Raw genomic sequence first — 17869 nt, 5'->3', positions numbered from 1 at the left:
GTTTTTGGCTACATGCAAGGCTGAAGTACAAAGTGTTTTGATTGTTTCAGAGACAAAAATGAGACCCAGACTCCCTAACAGGATAAAGGTAATGAAAAATGGCTAAAAATGAAATTAACTGGATATCTTTGCTTCAAGGAGGAGTGGCCACACTGGATGCATTGCCTTGGACAAGAGTCAGTAGCAGGTGTCTACAGAGAGTGCAAGAATGTGGCTTGTGTAGAGTGATATTTCCTTGGAATATTTTCTCAGCTTGCAATACATTCCCAGTGATTTCTGTCTCTGGGTTCCCATGAGAAAGAGGAGGTGCACTTGTATTTAGTAATCCTCTGTGAGAAGACCATAGAAGAAAAATAAGCCCCCTTTCCCTCACTGAAGGCATGCTGGTACCCAAAGAGTTGGATGTGAGCTTTTGTTGCCTACTTTTGTTCTTGCAATGGCTGGAACATTTGTGGGTTTTGGCAAAGGCCATTTACTTATCAGGGGTTCATCCTTCAGTAATCAGCACAATGGCAAAACTATAATGTGTTAGCCCAGGGACAAACTTGCAAATCCTACCAGCATCTCCCTTCCTTGTCCATTTTCTTCCTTTTCATGAAGTGGGAGGAATGATGTGAAGCCTTCTTCTGACATTTAAATGCATAACCTGATGAGTTATTTCTGAAAGACACCCAAAATAAAAAGTATGGTGAGAAAATGTTTGGTTCTTCCTACTAATCAGCTGTAGCAACTTTAATCTCCTAGCCTTTTCTAAGTTGGCCCTACTCTTAGCATTTAGACTAATTATCTATTTCACAGTTAACATTTCTGTTACTGCATTTTGCTTATGTTCTGTATTTTTTAGAGTTGTGGGGTGTCTAATCTGTGGTATAAAATAGAATTTTACTTATATGCTAAGGGTCCAAAGCAGTTATTTTGGACTGCCCCAGGGCCATGATTTTCTGAGTCCAGAAATGAAATTTTGGGCACCTGGCACTGTATTGAAAACATGACAGCCACAGGACATTAGTCCATGTATCAATCTATAGAGACTCTATGACTCAGATGTTCTAATGTGTTTAGTAACATTTTCCCAGTAGATCTGTAAAGCTTACTGTTTGTAGGCCTTTGGACCTCCCATAGTCTTTTCTTGCCAAGGTGATGGACTCTGAATATTGCTGCACAGCTCTGTAAGCAGATTTGGATCCAGGGACTTGCTTCTCTATTTGCACACTCATGTACTATGCTCATACATCTCCTTGCTTACTACCAATGTATTTCAGCTCCCAGTTGTGTCAGTGCCTGGATTCATTCATGCACATCATGAGCAGCATGGATCCACTGCTCTGTCTGTGCCTGAAGAGACAGAATTCACCTTCCATACATTTTTACTAGATCCTAACTGGACCCAAATACAGGTACTTGACTGTAGTACAATCTGCTCTGTCTTCCCACACAATTATTTCATCTCCTTGTATAGCCTTTGGTTAACTCACTCAGATGGTCCTACAAAAAGCCAACAATAGTGTCTGGTACTAAGTGTTTTAATTCTTTTGGGGCAAAGGAGTTGGACTGCACTACAGATTGGAATGTAAGCACAGCCCTTGAATACAACAATAATACAACAGGAGCACACTTGCTGTTTTGGCATGCTTTAGGCAGGCAAGATTTGTGGAAACCAAGGTAGTGTGCAGCTTGCCAGGCCAGCAGTTACAATTTGTGGTGATCTACAATGTTCTGACACAAAACAAAGAGAGGCACAGGCTAGGTGTTGGTCTTCACAGAATCACCAAGGTTGGAAGACACCTCAAAGATCAAGTCCAACCTGTCACCACAGGCACCATGACTAAACCATGGCACCAAGTGCCACATCCAATCCCCTCTTGAACACCTCCAGGGATGGTGACTCCACCACCTCCCTGGGCAGCACATTCCAATGGCTAACGACTCTCTCAGTGAAGAACTTTCTCCTCACCTCCAGCCTAAACTTCCCCTGGTGCAGCTTAAGACTGTGTCCTCTTACTCTGTCTTCTCTCAAGGGAGCCAGCCTTGGAGACACCCATGTAAACAAGTCCTGTCACGCTGTCCATGTGTGCTCATCCCTTACACACTGTGAACAGAGACTCATCTGGGTAGCATAAATCATATCCAAAGTTATCTTGTTGATTGTCCAATTGTGGTGGTTTAGGCTGGGTGCTGGACCGGATGCCACTGCACAGACCACACCTGGGAGGTGCCAAGGGGTGGGCCCAGCCCAGGGGGTGGTCACAGGAGACCAGGTATTCCAATCCCATAATACCCTGCTCCCCTATAATAGATCAGCGTGGGGTCTTCACTTCCCCTCTCATCCCCTGCTGCTGCCTAGGTAAAATGGCGTGAGCCGCCGGCCCTGGGCCTGCCCAGGCCCAAGGCTGGGTTGGAGGGGGGAGAAAGAGCCCTGGGGGTTTTGGGTGTACCCCCAGGTGGGGATGGGATGTTCTTGGGTATGTTCTGGGATCTGTCTCTTTTGTCACAGTGCTTGTGGTTCTCTGTAAAACTTTCATTGTTTTTGTTTTCTCATTTAAACTTTCCACCATTCTTTTGCAATCTGTTTGTCTGAGTCATTATTTCTGCCTGTGGTGGGGAGGGGGTCTGCCCCAACCTATTACACCAATTTACACACCAAAGCTGAGTGGCACTGTATAGTGAATAACTCCATAACTTAGGCTGGCCCTATTCATCAACAGGCAAGGGATCAGGAAATTTAACTGAAACAACAGGATCTAAATGAATCAACTCTGACAGGTGTAAGGATGCACCTAGGTGTGAGTTAGTCCTGCTACTTAATGTGATTTAGAAGTATTTTCCTGGCCATAGTTTTGAGCTTCCCCTGAACACATTTTGCAGGAGACCTTTGGAAACACGTGTAAACAGTCCCTAAAATTAGGTGGCTAGTCCCTCAGAGTGCCACCTACAAACATCCCCTCAATGCAAAGGGGACAAAGTTCCTCAGTCATGCAAAAGCAACTGAAAAAAAGAGGACTAATGAAACACCAGGACTGACAGGCCATGATCATGGTGCAAGCTAGCAGAGACTCCCTAAAGTACACAGTTACCAACCTGACAGAAATGCAGTTGGATTAAATTTGTACTGCCAGATGATCTAGTAGATATGTAGCTGGTATTAATGAACATTGAGCCACAGACTCAGTGAAGGATACCTGGGTCAAACTTTGCACTCCAAGCCTGTATATCACTGGTGCTGCTAACTCAGTGAACTGGTATGATGGGATTGAAAACATTTTTATTTGTGCTGTCTCAGGCAAGAAACAAGATGCAGGTAAGGAACATAAGAGTGGCAATTAAAGCTACTATCAGTCAGTCTGACCTACCTTGATATTAAATATCTTCCAGAATTCAGTCTGCTATTGAAAAGTGTGATTTTCTGCTTAAGACTGACTAAAAGAGGATGAGTTTCACATGTATGCCATTAAAAATGTGTAAGGATATCTCAGCAGTTCCAGGAGTCTGCAGAAGAGAAGGCTCCGAGGTGACCTAATTGTGGCCTTCCAGTATCTGAAGGGGGCCTACAGGAAGGCTGGGGAAGGACTTCTCAGGATCTCAGGTAGTGATAGGACTAGGGGGAATGGAATGAAGCTGGAGGTGGGGAGATTCAGGCTGGACGTGAGGAGGAGGTTCTTCACCATGAGAGTGGTGAAGCCCTGGAATGGGTTGTCCAGGGAGGTGGTCGAGGCCCCGTCCCTGGGGGTGTTTAAGAGCAGGCTGGATGAGGCTCTGGGCAGCCTGATCTAGTGTGGGGTGTCCCTGCCCATGGCAGGGGGGTTGGAACTAGATGATCCTTGTGATCCCTTCCAACCCTGAATGAAACTATGAAACTATGAAACTATGATGAACTTTGCAGCAGCAGAACCACGGCACAGATAGGATGTGACCACTGCCTTCAGGGAGCAGCAAAGTGAGAGGAAAACATATTCTGTGATAGAAGCAGGTGGGTTGCTTTTCAAATTAACAGGAAAAAGTAGCTAATGTTAGTTTAGTTTGACTTCTCTCTTAGGCAATAGAAAAATAATTCATGGCAGCTAAGTGTGAGGCAGGACATACTCTGGTTATCCAAACCAGTGAATGAATGGGAAGAAATGGTGGAGAGCAAAGTCCCACCACCACCTTTCAACATTTCATAAGACATGTATTCCTCTCTGCTGGAAAATAAAAATCAGAGTTCACCCCCAAATTCAACAAACCTGGTTTCTGTAGCAAAGCCATAACACTGGCCCCATCACATGCTTGTGTATATCTGCATATCAGCAAGTGGGCCTGACAGATTTTGTGGCTTTGGGAAGGCAGTTGTCCAAAGACCATTGTGAAAGCGAAGAGCATGGTTTTCTTCAGGATGTCCTCTGGGTTAAGTGTGTGGTGTACATCAGTTATGTGAGTGAGGCTGAGGGAGCTGGGATTGTTTAGCCTGGAGAAGAGAAGGCTCAAGGGTGACCTGATTGCCCTCTACAACTACCTGAAAGGTGATTGTAGCCAGGAAGGGGTTGGTCTCTTCTCCCAGGCAACCAGCACCAGAACAAGGGGACACAGTCTCAAGCTGCGCCAGGGGAGGTTTAGACTCGAGGTGAGGAGGAAGTTCTTCACCGAGCGAGTCATTGGTCATTGGAACCGGTTGCCCAGGGAGATAGTTGAGTCATCGACCCTGGAGGCGTTCAAGGGGAGATTGGACGTGGCACTTGGTGCCATGGTCTAGTCATGGGGTCTGTGTTGATAGGTTGGACTCAATGATCCTCAAGGTCCTTTCCAACCTAAGTGATACTGTGGTACTGTGAGTGAGGAGCAGCACAGGAAATTTAAACATTCTCTGACTTTGCTCTTCTCTTTTGCAGCACAGCAACCTTTCCCGCAAGCTAGTGGGGTATTTGGCAAACGGCGGTGTTCATATGTCAACTGGTTTATCATGATATTTGAATTCAATTGGCTCAGTGTGGTATATACTTTTGCTGTTAAGCTCAACTAGTACAAAACGCTCAGCATAATTAATGTGCTGTGTGTTGGGACACAGGAAGCAGCAAACTGGTCCAGACTGTATTTAGATGTGTATAAAGAGAAGCTGGGCAAACTATTAAAAATGAAACTTATTTACAGGTTTGAATTCAAAGCACTTTTTCTCTGGTGGCTAACTTTTTCACCAACTTGCAGTGGAAAATATATTAGGGTTCAAAATATATATTCTCATACAAAAAATTAAAGAGATAAAACTTTTGCTGAGACAGAACACCATGCTTCTGCCATAGGCATACCCCTGGAGAGGATATAGTAGAGATAGAATGGGTCTGACTTAAACACAGCAAAGCTTACAGGTAGGAAATATTCCTTGTTTCCATTAACATCCTTGATACAGATGTCTTGGCAAGCCCTCCTGCTTCTTGCAAATCTCCAGTATTTTTACAGGTGAAAAAGAGGTTGTCAGCAGGGAATGTTGTAGCATGTAGAAAACTAATTATAAGTGATAATGATCCAGCAGTCCTATCAAAATAATTTTTGTCTTTTAAAGGTGGGTGCTGGCATGTGGCAAAAAACCTCTCTTGTAAGTCCCAAAATGAAATAAGCCATATTAACAAAAGCGTTTTTCCCTTAGCAAAGTGCCACAGGGTATCAGCTAACAGAGCACAGCAGTTTGCTCTGCAGACTTTCCACTGCTGGCAAAATTCAAAAGTTGAACCAGGTCCCAAGTGGTCCCAAAGGTTTCCACAAGTGAAACTATGGCTTTCCAGTCTTTGAGATAGCTGTGCTATGAGGGTATTTTTGGCAGTGCATGGTCTAATCAAAGACAATGATCTTGGGGGCCTATGTGTTTTATCTCAGACCATAATAATCCATTTGTCACCTTGCCAGCAATTTGGGAAACAGCAGGTAGTCTCAGAGTCTGTTGCAAAAATGCTTCTTGTGACCAGGTATTTACACAGGTTCAATCACTTGTGTGGCAAGGTGTGTACTGCACAGAAGCACAGCCTTTTCTGCATTGCCTAGCACAACCCCCACCCTGTACCTGACCTATTTGTAGCATGGAAGGGCAGCACTCCTGGTAAGTCCTGCCCAGGATGCTGTATGGTGACAGAACCAGGGGAAACATGAAGCTGCTGGCTCTGAGCATCTGGACCTGGGCCAGGCCGAGCTGCCAGGAGATCCCAGTACTTATCCTCTGCCTGCTGCTTATATGATCTCTTTGTGTTTCCCTCTTGTTTCCTCTAAGGCAGGATATGTTCTGACCTTCCAAAAGGTACAGAGGGATGCTGGTATTGCAGCTGAAACCTGGCTTTGAAATAGTGATTTCCAGCTTCTGTTGTCCTCAGTACCATGGGGATGATGGTAGTGATGCACCACAGCTGCAGAGGGGGAGCAGACTGTCCAGACCACATGACATACCCTGAAGCTTCCCACCAACATTCACAGGTGGGATTTCACTTGCAGTTTGAGGAGGAACCTGCTGCCACTTCCTCTTGCCAAGACAAGTCTAATGAGCATAATTCCTCCTAGAACTCTCAGGCCTTCTTTCAGCAATGTATCAATCTTATGGTTAATACAAGCAGCTGCTGATTGTTACACTGGGATTATGTACGTGTTTATGTTTCTTGCTGAATGAAAGTCTTAATGCATTAGGGGAAAAACATTAAGGCAATTGGCTTAAGGGCTTGGAAAAATCATTACTGTATCTGACCAGACTGAAAATATGAAGAAAGAGTTTGCCTCTTGCCTTTTAGTTTTAGGTAATTAACAGATTCTACTACATGACAGCTTATACTTGAGATATAATACTGACCAATTTTCCCATTAATTAAATACTGTAACAGAAAGTGGCATTTAAAATACAAATGTTTATTGGATTTGGGATGAATTTTTTTTTTTAGAGGAAGTATCTGGTATACTGGTTTGGAGATGATGATGAAACAGTACTTAATAGTTCTGTTATCTAACCTACTCATCACACAACAATCTAGCAGCAATTATCTAGTATCTTAAGGGAAGCCATATGAGCTGCTGAACTTGATGAACGAGTCTCTCAGCACCCAGATGGCTGACAACAGACTGAGAGTCACAAAGCCCACTGGGACATTGTCTCTCCTGTCCTGGCCAGGACAGCAATGGCCTCCCCAGGGCAGCCAAGACTGGATCTTCTTATGGGGGATCCAGCCCATGCTGTTGAAAACCATTTATCCATCAGAGGTTGTAGACAGCCTGAAAAAATCCCCATCTCTAACAGCCCCCAAAGTGAGTGTGGTTCTTTTCTCTGCTCTCCTTTATCTTCTGCATTAGCTGCTTCTCTTTGGTTCTGTTTTATTCACTCCCCACACATTCTTTTTGCATTTACAATTTTCTCTCTTCAGACCCACTGGAGGCATTGTGTGGGGAATGAACAGTGAGGAATTAATTTCCGATGACTGAACCTCATGCTCAGACTAGGATGCCACAGGCATGAACAACTAGAAAAAAATCCTAAAATCTAGATAGCTACTCAGCTTCAAGATATAACACTCCTATTTATGAAAAAGGAGGCACATCTAGAGGACCTAATTTGGAAATGACAATTATAGAAAAATGTGTGCCCTATATACCCTATGTAAAGGGTGAAAGCAGACCAAATGCTCAGAGGAAAAGTAGTTCTGAACCCCAGCTATTCTTTTTATTTTCCAAAAAGAGAGTCAATAGTGAAAGATCAACAAAGCCAGGGCAATTCTCAGGTTGCTCAAGGAGCTTGAAATGGTGACATATTAAGACTTCAGACCAGCAGAAATCTTGACTTCAAAATGCTTGAACTTCCCAGTGTTGTGTTGTTCAGATCCACATTCATAAGTCAGTGATGCAAACAGCGACTATCTTCAAAGAAAAGGATGTCTCAGATATTGAATATGGCTTTACTACAGAGAGCACTACCAGAATTTGGCATCTTCTGCCTGCACAAATTTTGTTTCTGTTGTATATCTAATTGGCAGTTGTCCCCACATAATCCCTTATTTTTAAAATGGCAGTGTGCACTTCTTCATAGGAATCTTGGTTTTGGTAACCAATTACTTTCTGGGATAAAATATGTCTTCTTCTTAAAAGATGACCATGAAAATTTGCAGCCAGTGGGGCAGGTCTGAGGGACATTGTCTTTACAAGCTACTTTCTGAGTTGCTAGAAAATAGAAGACACAAAGCACATTTTTCTGTTATCAGTGGACTTGGGTTTTTTTTGTATGGTTAGTTGGTGAGTTGTTTCATTTGGAAGCTTCACTCATGCCAATGATTCTGTGGGGCAAGAACAAAAGGAGCAGCACCCAATCCACTCCCCTTTGGCTGGTGTGGCTGCAGGACGAACTTGAGAAAAACAACCCTTCAGACTTGTCTTGGCCCTGACAGTGATGGAGATAGCTGTATTACCTGCTTTGCATTCAGCAACCTTGAAGGGTTTGCAGGGCTATGGCAATTTGGGGAAATTTTTAAGAGCTGGCTTTTGACTCATTAAATAAGCAGGGCTGATGTGGGAATGTGGAGCAGGCAGTGAGCTTGCAGCCCTGCTGTATCCCAGGGGCAGAGATGGCCACTGTTATGCTTCCCTCCTGCCCAAGGCCCAGCTAAAGATCCTGCTGCAGCCTTCCTACACCCAACACACCTGCTCACCCTGCGCCTTCTCCTTTTCCTCCTCTTCTTCTTCTTCCTCTTCTTCTTCCTCCTCTTCCTCTTCCTCCTCTTCCTCTTCCTCCCAACCCAGCTGGCTGTTCCATACCTTTCACTCCCAGCATTTCTTTCAGCAATTTGTTACATGCAAGTTGGTGACTGCAGGTAGCCCAGGCAGGACCTCTTGAAAGGAGAGAGTGGGTAGCTCAGGGCTACAAAAAAGTAATCTGCTATATCTAAAAAATTAATCTGTTGTGTCAAGGCAAATATTATATTATGACCCTGTTCTGGGTTTATTGAGCGAGGCTACACAACCACATAACATGTGGAGGGCCTCCAGTGCACCAGGTCCTACCTGTAGGCTCCCTTTTTGCTCCTTCCTTTTAGATCAGAAATATTCTTAATTTATGAGATGTGACTAGTCAGTAATCCCATCAATATATATTTTTGAAGGACACAAATACGTAACAAATTCTAAGCACATCTACAAAATCCAATTGTTTTTAGTTGAGAAACCATTTTTGAATGCAGCTCTCTCTCAAAATTAGATAGCCATTCTCATCTTACTGCATTTCATTCTGCTGCTCTGTAATGATTTACAGCAAGGGAAAACCTACACAATGAATTATCCACTGCCACTGGTGAATTTTGCAGATGATACATGATTAAATGTTTTTTATTTTTCAAATGATGTTCATAAGTATGTATGGGTGTTCTCCAGCAAACATACAGTTCCATGCAGCAATGCTGGGCCATAAGCAGCGACTTGATATGGTAAGCGATTCAGATAGGCCAAATGATCAAATGTGACTGTTCCAGCATTAACATTTATTAGTCCTGAAGAACAGAAACAAGCTTTCCATGCCTGCAAAAAGAAATGTTTGCTTATTTGATTTTGTACTGCAAGCATCACCTAGTAACTTGATTGTATCCTTGCCTCTGATCTGAATACATCTGTACTGATCCCTCTTTTTGCAAAAACATTATACCTTTTATCTTTATATTGATCTGCTTGCTAAAGATTAGCATGAAATTATACAACTGTCTTAAAGTTTTATCATATCCTCATTACAAAACCCATATAAACCCTTTCCTATTTTGACAGAAGAGTCTATATTATATCTCTACATCTATAAGCAGAGTTTGAAAGTCTTGTTCTAGGCCTGTCCAACTGCCTGGAGAAGGAATCTAAGTAAGATAGATCTATACATCCCACTTGCTTCAATCCTTCTTTCAGAGCTTCATAATGCAAGATGCCTGCACATGCAGTTTTAAACACCCACTCTGCAACTGTATCATGAAATTTATTCTGTATAATTCAGAATAGATTGATAAAGATCTCTTCTTAAGATTGATTTTACACCCTTTTACCAAGTATTTACTGGCAAAACCAAATCTTCTCAGAGAGACAAATGCATAATCTGTGCTGATAAATATCGGTACTGCATAACATAAAGATCAGAGAAACAACTTTTATGAGCTTCTGGAAGACTTTAGGGAGATATGGCACTCTCCCTTCTCCGCTAAGCTAGTATTTGTCAAGGATGCCAGAAAAAGTATTTATTTTCCTTTTTGCTGCACTATTCTGACCTGTTTTATGCACTGGTACTGGTATTGTTACAGCAACTGAACCAAACTACTCTAAATACAGTAAATGAAATACATGTGCTACAGTAATGACCACAGTACAGGCTGCAGAATTCTTGCCTTGCCATCACACACAGCCAGAGGCTCTGCTGCTTCTTTTCCCTGCTGTGTTCACCTCTTCTGTGTATCCTTCAGTTTGCTCTATCCAACAGTTATTCGTCTGATCTGGATAAGTCAGAGGCAGCAGGATGGGACGCTAGTGGTATCATTTAACTCTCACCATGTAACAGCTGTGTTCAGGATGGACTTCTGACAAGCCCCACTGCTCTCCTCCCAGTCTTGATTGGATATTTGCCATCTTGAAGTTAGCAAAGCTGGGACATTATAGCTGAAACTTTCTAAAGTAAAGGTTTAGTTACATCAATATGTAGCAAACTACAGACTGGGATACTGGCCCCCATAGCCACACGGAAGTGCATATACATCCTAACATATAAATTGCTAATTTATGTGGATGGACTTGGATGGATTGCCTTTCAGTTAACTGCAATCTGAGTCTGATAGAGGATGGGAACTACTACAGTTGACATCACCTAAATAATTACAAACCAGAATGCATTATACAGGTGGCATCACCTTCCTTTATCCTGTGAACAATTTGCTCTTACTGTTCACCAACATCTTTCCTTTTATATTAAGGAGAGAAGTTAAAAACAAGACTAAGAGTAATTTTGTCTTCAGCACTGCAGGATCACAAACCAGGCACATCTTAATTGTAATCACCCTTTTTTCTCACCAGGACATCCTAAAGAGTTTGGAACTGACATGGCAGACCTATGTCACAGTGATACTGGTGCTCATTCAATGACACTTTTATAAGAGAAGAGAAAGAGAAGAGAAAGCAAAATGAGAAAGTCTCAATATAAATAACAAAGTTCCCAGCACCCATTACTTCCCATTGGCAATAATAATAACTGACACATCAGCTTTGCCCTGAGTGGGCTCTGCAGAAGCTGCCTGAAAGGCAATAAAAAGATAACCCTCATAAAGACCCAGAAAGCAGTGGAGTGTGTGCGGGGAGCTGTGTGAGGAGAAAGGGGAAAGCCAAAGCTCAAGGAGAGGTCAACTATATAGCGATTCTTTCATCAAGACCAGGCCTTTTCAGGCATTACCTTTGTATGCACCACTTTATAGGAGATGAATCTTTCCATGGAGAACTTCCTCCATAAACCTCACTCTCTCTTCCTGACCTATACTGGCAAGCAGTATATGGAGTTCAGAGTCCACAAGGAAGGAGGGTAGTGGTCTTTCCTTGCAGTTGGCTCTAGGTACTTTTGTGCATGTGCTGTTACTGTTCTTCTGCATCTCCAGCCTCTCTCTCTGCCTCTGGAGCTCTTGCCTGCTGATCTGCATCAGGCATGCTGGCTCTGCAGTGGCTTCTCACTCCTGATGAATTTGTAGGGTGTACCTTGAATGGGAGGTCCTCTACCTGCTTATTCCCTTCACTGAACTAGAATCTCCTATTGAAGTCTCTACGCAGTAAACTTAAAGAAGCTTTTTGTGATGGTTTGTCAATGCTCCTTTTTCACTGATGCTTTTGCACTGGCCAGGCCTAACCACTGTAAAAATATCATTAAACAAAATATCAGGACTGTGCAGGCAAAGCACTGTAGAGAAACAGGAGCAGCTTCCCTTACATGTACTGTGATCCCTTTAGCGGTACTCCCTGTCCCTTGTTTTAGAAAAAGATCAGATTTAGCCAGCTGGGTTACTTGCCAAATCTTTGAAGATCCTAAGCCAAAGTCTCTAACAAAAATGGTACCAGTACATGACAATATAATATTCATCATTTGATTACTTCCTATTTCAACTCAAGCTAGCTGAGGAATAATAAATGATACAAAATGCTGTCTTGCCAAAGCATTCAGCTACTCTATCTCTTTATTTCTGGATCTAATCAGTATTCTAAACTAATATGTGTGCAGTCTCTCATTTATACATTTTTGTTGCTGATCCAAATCTCTTGCTCTGCATATCTGAAAGTCACTTTGCTACTCATCTCTTGGCAGGGATAGTGACAGTCATCCTGGGGCTGAATGCTGTGCCCTGTCAGTGGGAGCTCTGGGCAGAGGGAGCAGAATACAAAGCATCGTGTGGGTGTGAGAGCTGAATTTTGCCTCAGGGGGAAAAACTGGGGGAAAATAAAGGTGAAATCAGAACACAGGTCTACATCAAAGGGAGACTGACACATCAGCTTACAGCAGCTGGGGGAAGGGATAGCGCTGCAGACTGCTGAGCAGCTACTCAGCGCTGCCAGGTTCAATTGCCAGCCCTCCAACTTTGGATTTTTATTTTCATTTGGATTCTCATGCGGGGTGAGATGCTAAAGCACTGTGAAAAACTGGACTGCAAATCACCAGCCTGTCTGGCTCTGATGATTTGAGGGCATGATGCTGCAAGTGCTTTCCCATCTGCATCCCATTCTGGCAGGCACCTCAGCTGTGCTGTGTGGTGCTGAGCTGAGCTGCAACCTATCCAGCATAGAGAGGCCACAGCCTGACTTGCAGCCAGCCCTGCCAGAAAAGGGAAGGGGAATTCAGTGAAAAAATCCACTAATTTTTCATTTTCTTTTTCACACTGAAATCCTGAAAGAAAAAGAAGGAGATGGGAGATTGACATGTTCGATAAATCCTTGCATGCTCTCTAAGATCCTCAGGCAAAGTGAGGGTAAGCTGGAGACAAAGCTGAAGCCAGCTGGCTTCTTCTGCCTGTTGGAGGGGTGGGAGGAACAGCCTGATTATATCCCCAGGGACTGAACAAGACCTACCCTCTCCTGTGTTCAGGAGTTGTGTTCAGCCCAGAGGGAAAGCAGGATGAACATGTGAACCTTTCTTCCAGCTTCTGTTATAGAACCTTGCCAGTTAGCTAGACATAGATGGCAGGTATGCACAAGATAATGTGTCTGTCACCTCATCAAGGTGAGCAGGCTGCTGTCATGGTGGGATGCCAGAGACTCCTTGACATGGCTGCATAGCTCTGGCCTTTGGCTTTCAGTTTTTTCACTTTCTCATGCTGTTTTGTCAGCAGACAGTAATCCACATCAGGAGAGTGCCCCAGTGATGGGCACTGCTCCAGAGGGGTTACTCTTTCCTTCTGTAGGCTTAGGATCATTCTGGGGCTTAGCCCTTTGCTCCCTTTCGGCCATTGTGCCAGTTTGTCATGATCAATGTGGCCTCAGGGAGATGGCAGAAGAGGCTTGGGGTCCCCATGGCTATCAAACATGGATATCTCCCTTGGATTGGGGAGATACTTGGAAACCTGCTATCAGCATGGTAGGGTACCTGGAAGGCAGCAGCAGGTACTGGCACATCATTAAGGGCTCAGTCTTGAAAAATGGACTAGAATATCTGAAACAGGAACAGGGTAAGTGTCTCTGTTTTATTTAAGGTTTCACTTAGTTTCCTGGCAAGAAAACACATAGAGAATTTTTTTGGAATTACTGTCCATCCACTGTGGACATGGAACAGAATACCCTAATTCAGGCAGCTGACTCCTTCTGCAGCCTCCTGGTTCAGGCCTGCCTTCCACAGTGCAACTGCAGCTGCATCTGGACCTATACTGAGAACTTGGGAGCAGACGGAGGTGAGAGGCAGCTGCACAGGTACTTGACTGATGTTCCTGCATCAGCCATACGTTGCAACGTCTCAAAACTCTTGCAGCTAGATCTTCCTGTGGTCATATCTAATTGCATCCTGCATCCAGCAGCATTTAAAGACTTGGTCCCTCTAGTTGCAAGGACTTTCCTGTCACTCTTTTTTCAATGTCAAGTCTAGGATTATTAAACTGTCTCTTCTCAGGGTGTTTCCCCTCTGAACCAACATGGAAGGAGCAAGATGCATCAGCTAGGGGAAGAATGTTTTTTTATGGGCCAACAAGGGCCTTTAGAGCTTGTCACAACACCCTTTCATTGTTTTTATTCAGCACTCAGCAAATGCAAAGCCATTTATTGTCCACTCAGTAGTCTGTAGAGCTCTGCTTTTGCTGAGTTGTACATGGAATTGAGCCAAAAGGAGAAGAAATAATCAACAGTCTGCCCTGCCCATATGTTTAAAATATACTACAAAAGGAAAATAGTCTTGTGGAGAGTTCTCTGCATTAAAGCTTTTCCATCATGTGGAGTTGGAATATTTTCTCTGTTCCTTATGAGAGGACTTAGGACAGTATTTTAGAAACAGGGTTAATATTCTACTTAAGACTATTTCTTTCCAGTTCTTTCAATTCATTGTTCATTCATTTTTTGCCTGTCTAAAAAAATAATTAAGTTGTAGTATGTACTGAAACTTTTTTCAGTTGCTCAAAATTTGTAAGAATACTATGGAGCAACTGAAATTACCTTATATCCTAATAGTACCATCTCAAAACCAAAATGATTCGTGTTTAAAGACAGATTTTTATGAAACTTCATTGTCTAGACTTGTTGATTTAAAGTGGATCTGACACTACCTGACCCAAGCCCATTTAAATCAACTTACTGTGTTTTAATTTCATAGGAAAAAAAATCACATACAAAAGCTTGTTAATAATATGGAGTCCCAGTATATCAAGGGAGGAATTCATGTCAATCTCTATTGACTTGAAATGAAGCATACCCATGTGAATGCTGCCCATTCCTGTTTAAATGACTAATTGCAGAAAATCTTAGGAATCATGATAATAGCTCCTCTGCTCCTACCAGTGCCCACTGGTGTCATTATCAGACTCATTGCAATCGCTTTCTGGTGAACCACAAGTGCAAAGCAAACAAGATCCCAGCAAAACCAGCCAGCAAATCATCCTCACCTCACTGAGTAGTCGTGACTCACTATACATTTAGTTCCCCACTGTTGTTGCCAAAGTTTGTGACAATGGTCAAACTGTGTCTGCTAGCTTACCCTTACAGGGAAAATTACCCTTGGCCTTTCTAGTAATAAAACCAAGATTAATGAGGCTGTTTGGCTTGTTTTGTTTTCACATGAAGGACTTGCACAAAAAAATGAATTCTCTTTGTGATGCTGCTGGTGTCCTTCCTGTTTTGTTTTGTTTTGTTGTTTTTTTTCCTATCACCCTACATCAAGGCTCTGTAAAAGTTAAATTAGCATCTGTGATAACCAGTCCAGTTTAGGACAGATCCTGAGGTCAGCCATTCAACCTGCGCTGTGTCATGTTGTTGATAATCTCATCAGAAAGGCCATGTGCTGAGCAACCTAAAGGCCAAACAGCAGTTTGACGCTTAGGTATGGCCCTCCGGATTCACTTGACCCTTAGACATGGCCTTTGCGACACATATTCAGATCTGCAGACAGAGTCAGATTCACTGGCACAATCCAGGCTGCACTGTAGATTTTAATCTCTCTAATCATTAATCTGGCACCTTGCAGTGCAAACACTCCAAGCAGACAGGTTGGCTGGACAAGAATCAAATATTCCTTTGGAATCCCAAACACCCAAAGACATCACTGAAGCAGCACATCAACTGTCATCCAGTGGAAACCAACTATTAATTCCCCAAACAGCTGAGGTTATTGTATAACATCAGCAACCTCTCCTTGTTCTCCATGTCTCAGGGGCCTATATTTTCTGTAGTCCCATTCCCCACAGCTCTGACTGGTATGGCAGGTTTGCATGGGTCCATGCTTATGGGGTACATGTTTTCAGAGTGCAGCTAGGGATGCATATGGTGTCAATGGAATGGGAGAGACAGAAATACCTTCAGTGTAAATTTTCTGCTTTTTGGAAAAAAAATGCTAAAGGTCTCTGGGGGTGAGGTGTATTTCACTGCTTGGGCAGCAGGGGTGTCAAAGCTTTCGCCACTGAGAAGATATGAGACTCCGTCTTCATGGGGACCAATGTTCCTGTCCTGCCACATTTTGCCAGTTCAGCCCATGTGCCCCGAGTCATTCCTGTTGCCCAGCTGTAAAGGTCAGAATACAGTGACATAACACAGATTTCACCTTTCTTTTCTCTGTCTGATAATTGAAAGGTCAAACCAAACTGAATTAAAGGATTATTTGGGGAATTCAGTAATGAAAAGCTTGTGAGTGAGTGAGTGCAAAAGCTAATCACAAAAATAAATAGTTACCCAGTAACTTCATTACCTTAAGGTAAGAGCCATATATATTGCATAATGTAATAGGAGCTTAGGGAGCTGAAACTACTGAGAAGCCATAAGTCACAGGAGAAAATATGCTGCTGTCACAGTCCAGACTCAGGAGCAGACAGAGAAGCTGAGCTCTGAGCACAGATGACATCCTGATATCTTCCTTTAATTTCATGATGTGCATGCTCATCTACCATCTAAGTATGTGCAGCTTCTGTTTCCTGAGTTAGCCATCTGAAGTGCAAGGGGCATGTGAGCAGTTGGGATGGGTAGGCTGGATGTCTATCCTTCTGTAGTAAGCCTTGATAGGGAAACGAGCCCCATTGCATGGTGTTTGCCCTGGGAATGAGACCACTAGGTAGTGTCAGCTGGGCTGAACACCACTGTTCACATAAAGGAGGAAAGTGGTGGTGGTGAAGTAAGAAAACTCCTTGCCCAAACAGGAATGTCATCTGAATCACTTGATTCTGATCTTGCCCAGAAGGGAAAAGCCAACAGGCACCTCCTGACAACAGAGTAGGAACATCCTGGAGAATGGGTTGCACCTCTTCTCTCTCCCTCCCTCTCCATGCAGAACAGAGCTGAATAGGGAAGAAGGTTTTAGGTATCTTGAGTATTTTCCAAGAACCCCTGCTGCTGTTGAGGGTGACTTGCAACCATTGATTCATTTCAGGCCAGCAGAAAAATAGAACTGGATTGTGAGTGCCATAGGTCACAGCAAGACAGAGGCAACTGTGCCAGCAACAGCACTTTATTTAGAATAAACCTTTATTTAGAATAAACCAAACGAGGTTGGAAGAGACCTTCAAGATCATCGTGTCCAACCCATCAACCAATCCAACCCACCTAAACAACTAACCCATGGCACCAAGCACCCCATCAAGTCTCCTCCCGAACACCTCCAATGACAGCGATTCCACCACCTCCCCGGGCAGCCCATTCCATAGCACAATCACTCTTTCTGTATAGAACTTCTTCCTAACATCCAACCTGAACCTCCCCTGGCGCAGCCTGAGACTGTGTCCTCTTGTTCTGGTACTGGGTGCCTGGGAGAAGAGACCATCATCCGCCTGTCTACAACCTCCCTTCAGGTAGTTGTAGAGAGTGATAAGGTCACCCCTGAGTCTCCTCTTCTCCAGGCTGAGCAATCCCAGCTCCCTCAGTCTTTCCTCATAGGGCTTGTGTTCCAAGCCCCTCACCAACTCACCCTCACTTGACAGACACAGAACTGTTTTGTAAGGCAAACATAGCTTGAACAAGAAGAGTAAGTGATCTACTAAGGTAAGGTAAGATTTTACAAGTCTGGAAGTGTTTCACAGCTAAAATAACCAGTCCATAGATAATAAAACAAATCACAAAGTCCCTGGTAAGCAGATAACTCTGTATTTTGCAGGTGGCTGCTGATCATCAGCCATAGCAAGATTTTCAGTGATGGTGAAACCAGCTAAAGGTAATACCTAAATAGGTAATACCTATTACCTATTACCTATTTAGGTAATACCTAAAGGTAAAT

The 17869-nt window shown here is 43.4% G+C and overlaps 1 long non-coding RNA gene across 1 annotated transcript in view; it reads right to left on the bottom strand.

Annotated features, from left to right (window-relative positions):
- Positions 1 to 620: 620 nt before the first annotated feature.
- LOC137448632 (uncharacterized) overlaps positions 621 to 17869 on the bottom strand; it is a 57406-nt gene continuing 40157 nt past the window's right edge. The window contains exon 4 of the long non-coding RNA XR_010989159.1: positions 621 to 660. This is a non-coding gene — a long non-coding RNA (uncharacterized lncRNA). The remainder of the gene's footprint in view (positions 661 to 17869) is intronic.

The sequence above is a fragment of the Melanerpes formicivorus genome, unplaced genomic scaffold (genome assembly GCF_026170545.1).
Source record: "Melanerpes formicivorus ecotype bairdi unplaced genomic scaffold, bMelFor1.0.p_v2 SCAF_2, whole genome shotgun sequence".
Classification (NCBI taxonomy): domain Eukaryota; kingdom Metazoa; phylum Chordata; class Aves; order Piciformes; family Picidae; genus Melanerpes; species Melanerpes formicivorus.
Note: the sequence above shows the minus strand (reverse complement) of the source record. Positions and strands in the feature narration are given on the sequence as shown.